The sequence below is a fragment of the Eufriesea mexicana genome, unplaced genomic scaffold (genome assembly GCF_001483705.2).
Source record: "Eufriesea mexicana isolate 0111107269 unplaced genomic scaffold, ASM148370v2 scaffold1801, whole genome shotgun sequence".
Taxonomy (NCBI): domain Eukaryota; kingdom Metazoa; phylum Arthropoda; class Insecta; order Hymenoptera; family Apidae; genus Eufriesea; species Eufriesea mexicana.
The window spans coordinates 2,269,945-2,283,782 of NW_016909918.1; the positions used below are offsets into that span (position 1 = coordinate 2,269,945).

At 34.0% G+C, this 13,838-nt stretch overlaps 1 protein-coding gene across 4 annotated transcripts in view; it reads left to right on the forward strand.

The window, feature by feature from the left end:
- The window catches only part of rhea (Talin_middle and talin-RS domain-containing protein rhea), a 90,967-nt gene that overhangs the window by 39,803 nt on the left and 37,326 nt on the right, over nucleotides 1-13,838 (forward strand). Inside the window, exon 1 of one of the 4 annotated variants that reach the window (XM_017902303.1) lies at nucleotides 1,982-2,151. The exons of 1 other annotated variant lie outside the window; for it this stretch is intronic. The gene's annotated coding sequence lies outside the window, so the exon portion shown is untranslated. Of the gene's footprint in view, nucleotides 1-1,981; nucleotides 2,152-2,242; nucleotides 2,289-9,814; nucleotides 9,883-13,838 lie in introns of those variants that run through there. 2 more of the 4 variants (XM_017902305.1, XM_017902304.1) reach the window with 2 other exon arrangements.

The following is a 13,838-nucleotide window of genomic DNA, read 5'->3' on the forward strand; positions in this document are numbered from 1 at the left end:
ATTACATTTTCATTGTATTAATATAATTTGAGATACAGGCTATATATATAGCATCTGAGAATACATTAATATATAATTTGAAGATATTATAATATCTGAGAATTTATTAATAATACGTATAAATAATCTTAAAATACACGAATTAAATACATAGATACAAGGTAATAGAAGACAATAAAAATATAAGTTTACCGGACAAGCGAACAAACGAGAGCCTTTCATCCGAACAAAGCAATTGATTGCCGTGAAACAATCAAGATAGGGAACTCAATTATCAGGGGGATGAATCGCGACAGACGATCTCGAAGGTCTCGAAATCAGATAGTATAATGCGAGGGTCAACTTCCCTCCGTGAACCCCCATCGTCGTGCAGGGAGGGTGGCAATGCTCGCGATACAGGGATATTTCCAAGAGTATATTTTTTAGACCACAATTAAATCGTTCTTCCGGACGAATCTAAATAGTGGGTTTCCCGTCAGCCGAACCCCATGCTTTTCTAACCAATTAGTGGCTTGGCGGATCGCAATTATGCGACGTATTGTGTTACACGTGGTGCTCCGAGGGGCCGAAAAGTATAACTCGCTGGAATTTGGGGTTCAACGGACAGTTATTAACCGTGATAACGCGTTAACTCGATGATTATTCTACGATTCATCTCTTTGCAAGATGCAGACTGTAGCGAGAGGGGTGTAATGGAGGGTTTGTTTTGCTGGGTTTGTACGGTGATGTATGGGAGAAACTTGTTTTGGGTGGCGTTACTGAGGATTGAAGTTGCAAAATTTGAATGGCTTATACGGGAAAATTACCCTGGATAAATTTAAAAAAATACTATTCTTGTTTATTGCAGTAAGGAGGATTCGAATTCCTGCAAAATTTAGTTCTGCCTCATTTAAATACAAAACTGACGTGAAACTAATTTTGTATTAAATATCTGACTACAATTTGGTACAAGTAAAAAAATGGATGGAATTTTTGAGCGCTACGAACGTGGTTAAAAATTGCAATTATTTTGTTTTGATGAAAATAATCCTGACTCCATAATACTGAATCGATTGTATCACTTAATATTATCGAATCAAGAACAGAATGATTCACTAAATTAAAACAAATGGCGAAATTTTTTCCATGGCTGGGGTTCCAATATTTGTAATATACTTATTTAAATAAACTGAAGTCGTAAAATTATAAATAATAAATCGAACAATAACACGAAAACGTTACATTTAAAAAATTTCACAAACACTATTACTAACCAAAATGACAAAACGTAAAGTCATAAAAAAATAATTACTCTTTCGCCAAAATTTACTACAAAGCAAATGAAGAATACCCCTCTCCCCCCAATTTCTCAAATCACCCTATTTCACGAAATTTTAAGTTACAGTGAGAAAAGAGTCCACGAGACAAGTCGAGGAAGCTGCACCATCTTCACCCTGTCCCACGACTCCGACAAACTAGACCCAAATCGCAGTCAGGGATTCCCCAACGAGCCCAGCAAATTTAATCCTTTCATCTTGCCCGAAACCAGCCTACCGAGCCTGCAAGTACCTCCAGAGCGGAGAGCACCCTAAAATCCATCACCTCGGTCGTTCTGAAAATTCCAGCTAACCGTTTCCACGCCGCAGAAGCAGCCCGTGTCCCCGCTTCTCACGGCCGGCCGACGAAAACAGAGAATTTGTTCCAGTTCGCACGTTGTTCGAATTTTCCACGGCCGGTTTACGGGGGTGTGTTATTGGGGCAGTAGTGCGCAGAAGCTCCGAGCATCCCCGATGTGAATTCACCAGAACCCTCCTGCCGTCTCGTTTCCCCCACCAGTCGGCCCCTCTCCTCTCCTGGCCCTACCATAGCCCGTGGCACGAGGGGCGGTTCCCCAACAATCCTCTCAGTTACATTCGAGCCCGAGCTGAGACTGCGACGCATTCAGTTTCCGATCGCCAGTGAAATGGCACTTCGTGTTCGTCTTGCTCGTTATTCCGTTGAATAATTCGGATCTCGCGCGTGCCTTCGAGGCCAGTTCGTTCGAGTCGGCTCTCGTGGATGCGGGATGCGTTCCTCATTGGTCGGACGAACGTCCACGTCGAAACGTTGTGCCGAGTTTTGTGAATCTTCGCTCCAGATGGATCCACGACTTTGACGAGATCCAGTGACGAAGTACGTATCGCGTCTGGCTGCTCGAGGCCAGTCGATCACCGTTTCAAACTGTTTGCAGTCGCGTGTGATGGTGCAGATGGTGCGATTGGACTTGGGTACGGACCTGCTGGGCAGTCTTCAGATTTTGGCTAGTTGAGGTTAGGTTGGTTTTCAGTCGGACTTCTTTCTTGGCAATTTGCGAGGTTTTTGGCATTTTGCTTTGATTTTTCACGTAATTTTGGGTTCATGTGGACTTTTGGGGGTTTGGTGATCGGTTAGGTAGTGAGGTCCTCTGGGCTGTTACTGTTAGTATCGTGGAAGCATTGGAATGTGATTGTTTTTAATCTAGTGCGATATTTGGACCGTATTAGGAAGACTTGGGATTGGGAGAACTGGTCTCAGTCCTGTCTTTGTGTTAGGTTAGGTTTTTCAGATTGTACATTTCATTGGTTATATTTGGCGTATCTTAAGTTAATTTTTAGTGAAAATTTCTGGTATGGTCTTTGAAATCTAACGTGATATTTGTGCTAAGAAAAATCGCGTAGGGTAAACTTATTTGAAAAAGTGTTTGGGTCTCTGATTTGCGGTTGTTGGCTGTTCCAAGCCATCGCTACTCGATTTGCTTTGGATTTATTCCTAGGAAGGTATTGAATTGCGATGTTTTCTTAAATCTAACGTGAATTCTAACTATATTAGAAAAATTGCGTAGGGTAAACTTATTTGAAAAAGTGTTTGGGTCTCTGATTTGAGGTTGTTGGGTGTTTCAAGCCATCACTACTCGATTTGCTTTGGATTTAATCCTAGAAAGGTATTGAATTGCGATGTTTTTTTAAATCTAACGTGAATTCTAACTATGTTAGAGAAGTTTGCGCTAATGAGAACTTGTTTTGAGTATTCTTGTATTGAATATATGAGTTACCTGGGCTCTTTTACGTTCACAGTTAATTACACGTGTCAGATTTATTTTTGAATTACTTTTCAACGAATATTGGGACATGATATTTAGAACCCAGTGGTATTAGGAATGTGATATTTGGAATCTTGTAATATTTATACTAGAAATCAAACAATTTTAAATAGAATTATCTATTCTACTCTCCTAATTCTGTTCTAATAATTCTGTTAGAATTATTGCATACGGAATTATTGGAAACCTTCAGAATTTTATTTGGCTACACCTATTTCGTTCCTACTGGATTTATTTCCTTTTTCATTTATGAAATATTGGGAAACCTTTTTTTAGAGTTGAAAGTTATATAGCTACTGGAGAGGTTTGAATTAATGTGAGGTTGTTTGAGATAGGATAATTGATCGGGTATCCTACACGAGTTTGTCAGACTGTTGATTATGTTCGTTTTCGGTGCAATATGGGTGTTGGAATTTCAGACGGTATTTGTATTAAATTTGTTTGATTTAATACTGTTATTTTGAACAAACTATATAATGAAATATTGTGTACATATTGCTTCATGCTCTCCATTCATTTCAATTACTATAGAGTTTATCGAAGCGATTAATTTAATGTTCATTCCCCTTATAGTTAACTGAAATATAATAATTAATTGATTTTGCACTCTTATTCGAGATATTTAATATTCGTTAACCTTTGTCTCTATATCTCTCTGATATAACGTTATTTTAAATTGTTTGAAATTTAATTTTGGCTTTGAAGAACTGTTCAAATAGTATGAATATTCGTGACTGTTTAAAAATAATTACACCGTTTCAAATTGATTTTCATATTTTTCCAAAAATATGCTACAAATTCGATATTACGTTTATTACTTAAATTTTCGTATTAATTTTCAAATTTGTTTTTTATTTCAGATAAATTAACCCTTGCTTTACAGTACAGTACAGAGTGTACCGATGTTTTAGTTTATTTCGACAAACGCATTAATTTCTTAAACCACTATTTCATTGTTTATTATCATGTACACGAAATAACCCGTGATTAGGGTAAATAGATTCAGACATTAAGAGGTTAAATGGGAATCTCGAGTCTAGGTGGACCCTTTATAAGGTAGCCTCGGCATATCGCGTGCAATCTCTATTCATGAAGAAATAAAAACACCATACTTTTTATTCTTGGGCTATTCAAAACACGAAATGTTACATTTTCATCGAATTATGTAGCTGAGTATTTATCATCAGTTGTAAATTAATAATTCAAAAATATTCCACGAAATATAATTCCAAAGTCGTAGATTTATAATCAAATAATAACAAAACAATAATTAAATAATATATCAAGAAACATAATTACAAAATTGTAAATTACTAGTTGGTAATTAAATAATAATAGATGAATAATTGTACAACGTATCAAAAAATATAATTAGAAAATTATAAATTAATTATTGTTGATTAAATAGTAATAGCCCAATAATTACCGATTAAATAATAATAGATTAACAATAGAACAACATATCACAGAATACAGTCACAAAATGGTATATCAGTAATTAATAATTAAATAATAACTAATAATAAATATACAAATATTAATTAATAATAAAAATAAAAAAGGCTTAAATACTCGAAATAAATGTAACAAAAATGTTTTCATTTTAGCTTTCGATATATTTACCGCGATGAAATACTATGACTATATTAAGCGAATTTAAAACGATTTTACACAGACTACTACATTAGGACGTAACAATAACTCGTTTGGGACACATCTTTATTATCCATTGAATGATTATTAATGGAAAGACCGATCGAGCGATAAGCTTTCCATTTGCAACCCGTGAAACGTAACTGGGACAGGTCATATCTCTTTTTCGGTTGAAAATAGGGGAAAAAAAGACGACGTTGGGGGGAGTGAAAAAGTTGAATGGTTTAACGAGGTCTAACTTTCTATAATCGTACTTTTTCCACGAGCCCAACGGTGCAGCTGCAAAGTGCAATTGCATTCGTCGTTCGAATAGAACCACGCCACTTTTTTGCATAAATCGATTCCTTTTATCATTCGATGTTTTAAATTCTTCCTTTTAATTCTTCTTCCCCCAAAAAAGGAAAAAAAAAAAAAAATGAAGGAAAGAAAAGAGGAGTTAAGTATTCATTTTTCATCGAAATAATCAAAGGAATCAAGCACTCTCTGTTAATGAAGCTTTTTGTCATTTCTTTCCTCGGTACATTAGTTGAATTAAATATGTATGTACACAATTGGTCGCAAAAATGTTCAGTCTATTTTACTCAAAATTATGCGTCATTGTAGAAAGAAATAATCCGATATTTATTATTTATTTTAATTCGTATGGTAATATTACATTATATTATAATATTTATTACTTACAATTTAACATTTATTGTTTTATTCCATGGCAGTTAGGTTCTAGATACCCTACTTTTAATAGAAATATTTATTTACTTTGACTTTTTAATTTAACATTTTTTATTTTATAGTATTTTGCGAAAATAATGTTGAATATGTACAGCCTGTCGCAAAATTTTTCAATTACTATAGATTCGACTATTATATGTACTATTATATGTCCACAGAATATTTTGGTAACATAGAGAATTAATTTTCGTATCGTGTTTCTTTCATTATTTGAACAACTGAATATAATAAATACAAAATTTTGCATTTTGATTAGCTGAGTACTTTAGTATGGTACATTTTAGCACTTTAGTAAGTACTATGTACTTCAGTACAGTTTATCAAACTATTGTATTTATACACAAAGAAATTTTATATCTCTTGAAGGTAGCCAATATAAATAGTCCATCTTGTGTGCATGTTACTCTATAGAATATTTTTAAACCTTTGTACTCGGTGAATTTTTTTATTCAATCAATCAACAATTCCAATTATTCATATTCATTGAAAAGTTTCTTGAAATTAAAAGATCTATTTAAAAAAAGGAAATGATTGTTATCTGCAAATTTCTTTGTTCAGTAACTGTCTTCTAGTCTTTTACTTGCATCGATCAGGATAAAACAAAATGGTGAACATCACAGATCATCAATATCCCCATAGTGGCACCAATGGGCTGCAAAACTATAGAGTAAAGAAATTAGCAAGATTGAAGTTGGTGAACGATAAGAGATGTTGAAGTATTGTTCGTTGTTTTCCGTATTTGTGCTCGAGACACGCGGTGCACAGTTCATGCGTTGTATGCTGGTATACCTTCATGCTGGTCGCACGTGAAACGTATTCAATCTTGCGGAAGAACATCGTCAGAACGTATAGATAACGCAAGTTCCGAAATTGGAACGTCCATCGAAGCATTTACATCTTCCATCTTTTGTCCTAACACTCTCCTATTTAAAATACCATTTATAGCAAGGACAATATAATTCACGAGAAACGAACATTTATACAAACGCAATTAAATTCTAATTACAGTTCAAGACACTAGTTATATTCAAGACTAAAGTCAACCATTACCCTCTTTCGGTGCTATCTTCACATCGCATCCCAGTTGCGTGACTCACTTCACTCCCGTTTTAATCCATAAATGAACATTTCCTCACGAGCACATTAAATATAAAAAAATGGATACATGCTAGTCGAAGCAGGCCAAGGTGGACATTTAGAATTTCATAGAAACTACCATTTACGAGCATTCGATTAAGATCAATGACGAACTTAACGAATTTAAAAAATCGAAACTGTATTTGAGGTTATAATCTACGTAGGCTCAATCAAGTAGATCAGTTCACTAATAATATATCAGGAACAGATTATTAGTACAAACGAACCTCACCTAGTCCACTTTGCAAAGTCAAATTCTTCAAATTCAGTGATAGAATGTTCAAACAGTTTAAATTATTACGCTAAATCAGTCCGTATCATTCACAAGCGCCATCTACGTACCTGTAAGAAGGTCCCGTGGCAACAATGGCGTCAGTAATCGATTGATAACATAAATAATTCTCACCTGACTCCCTTCGCAAAGTCGAATTCTTTAAATCCTATAATACAGACCTCAAACAATTTAAGTCGGCGTGCCAGATTGGTCCGTGTCAGACATAAGCGCCATCTATCTATAAAAGGATCGCGTGGCCACAATGGCGCCTAAATGGGGAAAGTAGCGGGTAATTTAACAGGAGAATTGCAATCTTCCCATTTCCTCGCGTTTCTGCCTTATAAAGAGTTCACGGTTTCCGAGCCACGTCGTTTATATCCTCGTCGATCGTTGATCGGGACTTCGTTAGGGGCGTGACAGCGATAAATACGCGAGTGACGTCCGTGAATCGAACGATGATTATATTTAACAGGCGGCTGTCACCGCGGGACGCGTGGAATTGAATCGAACATTACAAAGATCCGTTCGATAGAGGTCGTCTCTGTCGTCCCGGTGAGACCGTGTCAGGATTTCCAGGTGGATCTCTCGCTGAGGGGTCAAGAGATGGGGGGGGGGGGAGAGAAAGGTAGTGCGAGAAATGAATATGAATCCGTGCTGCAGTTTCGCGGGGATAGTTAATTATCTTTACACGAGGAGCCTGCACCGGAAACGAAGGCAGTCACCGTCCACGTTGGCAGACATTCCGCGATCCTGGGTATCAGAGGAATACCCCAATTTCCAATTAGATACCTTAGATGCTGTGTAGTCGCTGCTTCGCCATTTGCGAAATCCACTCGCACCGATCGTCCAGGTGAATAATCCGGATTCTCGATCATCCGTGACACATGGCCAGTGCTGAGGTCAGTGTTGCTCATGGTGGAGACCTTCGCGTGCTTTGCTACCCCACCATCCGTTGTTAGGAGGGGAAGGGTGTTGGAGAAAGGATCAACAGATCTGAAGCGACTTCTCTTTCTTTTCACCAACCCCTTTCCTTTGTCAGTGCTTGAGAAGGGACTGGGAAGTATGATCGTGCAAGTTGTTAACGTGAGACACTATTGCTAGAGGGTATCTGGATACTTGCTTATTTCTGACAAAGATGTTTGTGTAATTTGATTAAAAAATCTAATGTGAATTTGGATTTGGGACTGACGTACAATTTTATATAAAAGTAATCGAATCTTTATATGCATTTGGAAAATATTTAAGTTAAATTGAAGTTGAAAAAATAATTCAACAGTATATATGTTATTTATTGTACGTTTGTTACAAATACGAGTTGTGAGGACGCTAGTGAGTTACTGGATTGGGACTGCATTAGGATTGCCATAGTAGCTGAGTTGATGAAATACTGTAACTTTTTATTTTTCAATCAACAATAATTTTGAATATTATAGATTACATTTGGATACTTCTGTGACCTACCAATGCTGCATATTTTTAATAAATGTAGTTATATATTTTGCTATATAGTTATATAATTTAACTGGTATAATCTTGAAACTTCCATTTTGCTGTATTCGTTTCAAACACTTCAGTTCAATGTACATGTCGTGTTAAAAGCAGCAAATGAATACTTCCCTGTACGTGTATAAAGTGTATAAAGTAACAGAAAAATTGTCAAACTTCATCAGTTATTTAGCTTAGTTATTCCAAAGTTTTTCCTTCTTCAGGTTTCTTCATTTCAGAAAGAATCTTCCAATTATCTGATAAGTCGAATAGGAAAAGTTCTTCCAAGTCCACGATTAATCCAAGCAATGATATCTAGAACCGACTGTTTAACTCCTTGAGCCTCCTCACTGAGCTGGACTATACGTTCTATTCTTTTCGCTTTATATGAACCATACTATTTTGCATTAAATAGAAACATTTGTACTTGTTTTAATAGAAACCTGTCTATATAATCAGATTACTGGTTTAAAAAGTAAAAGAGCATAGCCAAATCGTAAGCAGCCTCTAGAAGTACCTTGCTGAGCTTGAACTAGACAGAATCAGATATCAGATATGACTCAGAACAAGTTACCAAATTTCGTTGCATCAATTTACTATTAATTTATACATTTTCGTAGATTCCATGCATTGCTGTTAAATAAAAATTAAAGTGTCCAGATACTTACAAGTGCCAGTGTGCGTACATTGCGAGACAAAATAATAGCACACCCTGTATTTTTCAGTACGTTTTGAACAACGTCAAAGTGATATCTCGAGAAAAAATAATATATAATTATATTCTATTATATATATATTATTATTTAGTTCCAAAGAACACTGAAAAGATTGGAAGAAAATTGTAAGAAAGTTGTAGAAAAATTAAAGGTTATAAGTCTAGAAATGTGCTATCGTTTTGTCACGTACTGTAGGAAGGAAATATAACGTGTGTCTATCAAAAATGGTGTCAGATACGTGTTTATCGAACGTGCAGCGACCTAATTTGGCTGATGATTGTAGCTGGCAGCAGTCCCTTCAGGTCGTTTCATGGATGACGACTAGACTCAGCGTTGGGAACGTAAGGGTCGAGTGGTGGGGGGCGAACGACGCGCTGGAGTGGGGGAAGCTAGCTTACTTGCAGATAAGGCTCGAACAACACTGGTCCAGGTATAACCTGCGCTTTTTGGTACTTCATAAGGCACTGTGTCTTTCGATCGATTTCAGTGCCTGCAGTTAATGATTGTTCTTAGCCGAGGAGGATGTTTTTGGTGTTCCACGAAACTTCTAGCTTTTGAATATTCTTTATCGTCATTGTTATTTATAGCTGCATTTGTCACCATTGTATGAGCAACTCCATGGTCATTAGTGCTGTTTGTTGCTAGTGCTGTTCGAGTTATTATTTAAAATTTGTTAGTGTAGCTTCGCCAGCTTTGACAGTGATCATCGATAGTGTATTTCTTTTCATTATTTCTGTGCTAAGTGCATTTCTTTCCATTGTTTATGTGTTAAGTCCGACAGGGAAAAGAAGGTATTTGAAATTGAATTTTTGGTATTACCATGATGTTATTTTCTTTTCTCTTTATTTATTGAAAATAATGGAAAATAACGAAATATTTTTGTAACAAGAAATTGAAGTTGTACGTAGCTTTTTCTCGTTTGGACGAGAAAAATGGGAAGTAATAGTTAAAATAATTGGATATGTTAGTACAGAGTAATAATTAAAGAAAATAAGGTTTATAAAACGCAGATACACAAACGTAATTGAATGGTACGTAAGTTTGGAGTTGCATAATGTTGCGAAGGGTTATCTTTTGAGATAATACCTTATGTCATGTAGTATTACAGTGTTCTACTAGTTTATGTTAATATATCTTCGAAGTTATGATGCAACCACACACATGCTGACGAAATACTAGAGTTCTGATCCAAAAGTTAGGAACTATCAAATTCTAGTGATATTAATGGCTATTCGAAACACAACTGTTATCAATATGTCTTAAGGTTTCTTAAAATTCGTTATTTTTTATTTATTATTGCTCAGATTCGTTAGATCATTTATTAAGTTCAATTCCGAATTTTTGCAATTATAACGTAATGAGATAGAGTCATTGTTATAAAAATTTATGTTGTATATAATAGGAATTATCTATTATTTAACTGCTAACTGGAATTTTTATACATTGCGTCGAAACATTCGTTTCGCGGAGGTAATGAGTGAAATTGGCTGCATCTAAAATCGAATTTCAGCGACAGGGGTGCACTCTCCTTTGAGGCAGCGATAGGACAATGGGGTTCAACATTCGCTATTAAAACAACGAGGTTAAATTGGCACGTAATACGATGATTAAAGTATACGACACATCACACTTAAATTTATAAACTGAAGGTGTATTAAAAGTTTTGCTCTCATCACGTTTATTTATACGAGTGTGTTCATAAATAATCGATCAGCGAGGTTGACTAAATATTTAAATGAATATTTTACATTTGCTAAATGTACGGTATATTATTTGCGAATCTAAATAATCTGATACTTTTAATACTTTTTCTTCAAATAGTAATTACAAAAATTTAAAAATACATATTTACTTGAAGGTTGCAAAATTTTACTGTAATTATTCACAAATCTAAAATAATTTCTTATTTACATTTGTGTTATATTTATTTTAATATTAATTTATATACTTTTATAATACATTTAATAGTATTAATATTAATAGCATTAATAGTATTAATTAAGTATATTCATATACTTAAATTTTGCAATACTTTTATATAGAAATTTTAGCATATTCCTGTATTATATTCTTCTATATTATATTATAGTATAGTATATTATAGTACATTTTGTACTATATTACTCCATACTATTACTATATTACTCACATATTCTGTTTTTATCCCAACACTGGATTTGTTATATTTTACAATATTTATTTATATTCCTATACTCCCTAATATTTACTTATATACTTACATTCCGTGATATTTATTTATATCTGCAGTTACACTTAACAATACTCATTTCCAGGCTAATTCACATTCCACGCGCAAGTCTTGTCCAACTTCCCTTTCTAATAATACCCAAAGATCATCAACGTCGAAATTATTTCCGTCTCCCCTAAACTTCGACTCCCACCCGCCGCGGAGGGGGGGGGGAAAAATTAAACCCAGAGGTCGATAAGAATTTTTCCCAACGAAAGAGTTGAAAGGAGGGGAACGGGAAAGAAGTTCACTCAACCGTTTCAAAGACGTCCAGAAAGTTTCTGGGAAAAACAGTAGGGTGTCGGTTTTCCCGGGGGGTGTAAGTTAATAAGTCATTCGAACAGCTCGTAACAGGGTTGGTACTTATGGTCGAGGTCATTCTTCACGAACTCCTGCCGGGGTGTAGGGGCGTGCAAAGAAAAACTGTGCCATCAGACACTGTTGCGGAATCGATATTTTCCCGGGCGAAATATTCTCGATACTGCATTGATAATTATCTCGAAGGAGACCTCGACGTGCTCTTGGGCGAGAAAATGGCCATTGACGTGAAAGGATTTAATTGTCGTCGAATATTATTTTATCTTGGCCACAGTGGAGCCCAGATGTTCAGCGAATATTTGAAAGTAAATTTTTGTAAATTTCTTTGAATTTGAAATAAATTTTGGATAAGCTATTTTTGAAACTGAAATGCCATTGATGACGTAATGGTACTTAATTGTCGAATACCATTCTTTTCTGGGCTCGTTGAGATTGAGATATTTAATAAATATTTCAAAGTAAATTTTAAATTTTAGAAATTTCGAATTTTTTACATTGGAATTAAGTTTTCTTTTTGAAATTTGGTGGTTATTGTCACGAAGAAACTTAGTTGTCCTCGAATATTATTTTATTTTAATCTCAGTGAAATCGAAATGTTTAATAAATTTTTTTTTCTTTTTAGATTTGTTTAATTTAGAATAGAGTGTTTCGTGTTAGTGTTGTAAGGTGTAAACTTTTTCTGCCAAGGTATCCTTATAACTGAAGAGAAAAAGAATATATAAATATTTAAGTACTTTGTATAATTAATTATAATGCAATAGATATATAATAAACGAGAATAAAAATTAAATACTAGCCATTTGAGGAGATGTATGCATATGCATATGTTTTTCATAGCAAAAAGGTTAAAGGGAATAGTTTTTTATTCAACGAAATCAGAAATTGATTAATTTCTTAGTTTTCCATTCAGTTATTTGTGACATTGTGTAATAATTGATGCAAATAAGAGAATGAAATAGGAGAGATAATAAAATAATCAACAGGATGTTACAGATAAATAAATGTAGAGGCTATGGAATATTAAATATTGTAATTACTTCGTGGAAATACGTCTGAAAATGTTTGTGTACATGTGAAGATACACAGAATGTTTGAAAGGTTGCATCAGAACATGAAACATAAAACATAAATGGCTATATTTATATTTGCATGATATTTTAAGATCCTATTTAATACTTAAGTATTACATCGTTATGAAAATTCATTTCGAAACACAAATACGCAAAATTAGTATTTCTTAAATAAATTTTTTATTAAAACTGCTTAATATTCTTTTATGCAGATCATTACTCTGCTAGCCTCTTTTACGATCTCGTGAATTTTATTAGCTACTAAAAGTTATACGCTCATTAATATTGCAAGTCATTTCATTTAAAAGAGAATAATTTAAAAATTGGTGTTATTGACTATATACATTTATGAAAATCGTAACCATATTTCTTATTTTTCACGGAACAATTTTAAAATTCAATGTACCATTAGGCAATTTCAGATATTAAGATTGTCATTTTATTGAGTTTTTAAGATTAAATATGCTTTTTGTCACCCAGTTAAACACTTCGCAGATCGATTAAAATTTCCTAATATTAATATTAATTTTCTATAAAATTTCATTAATTTATTATTTATTATCAAAAACCAGAAATTTTCGAATCCGGAAGATCGATTGCTTCTTAAGTACAATATTCAGCACGAAATGATATAAATTTTATTATTCGAATATTTTATTACTCAAACTCTACTACCAAATGTACTATTATTTCACTATTAAAATATTTCAATAACCAAATTTTCTATTACTCAAATATTTAGGTATTTAAACATTCTAATATTTGAATATTTTACTATCTAAATTTTTCATTATTCAAATATTCCAATATTCAAACAATGCATCATTTGAATATAACGTTCTACAATTCGAATATTGCACTATTCATACCTTCTACTATTTAAGTATTTCGCTATTCGAATGTTTTATTCTCCGAATATTCCATTATTCAGACGTTTTACAATTCAAATATTCCACTATCTATACTTTCTACTGTTCGAATACTCTACTATTCAAACGTTCCATTATCCAAACAACGCATTTCCTTTAGTTACTCTAGTATGAAATGGGCATTATCCGCCTGAACGCCTCGCGTCTAATGACATTAAGAAGAAAGCTGAAGACATCGAATG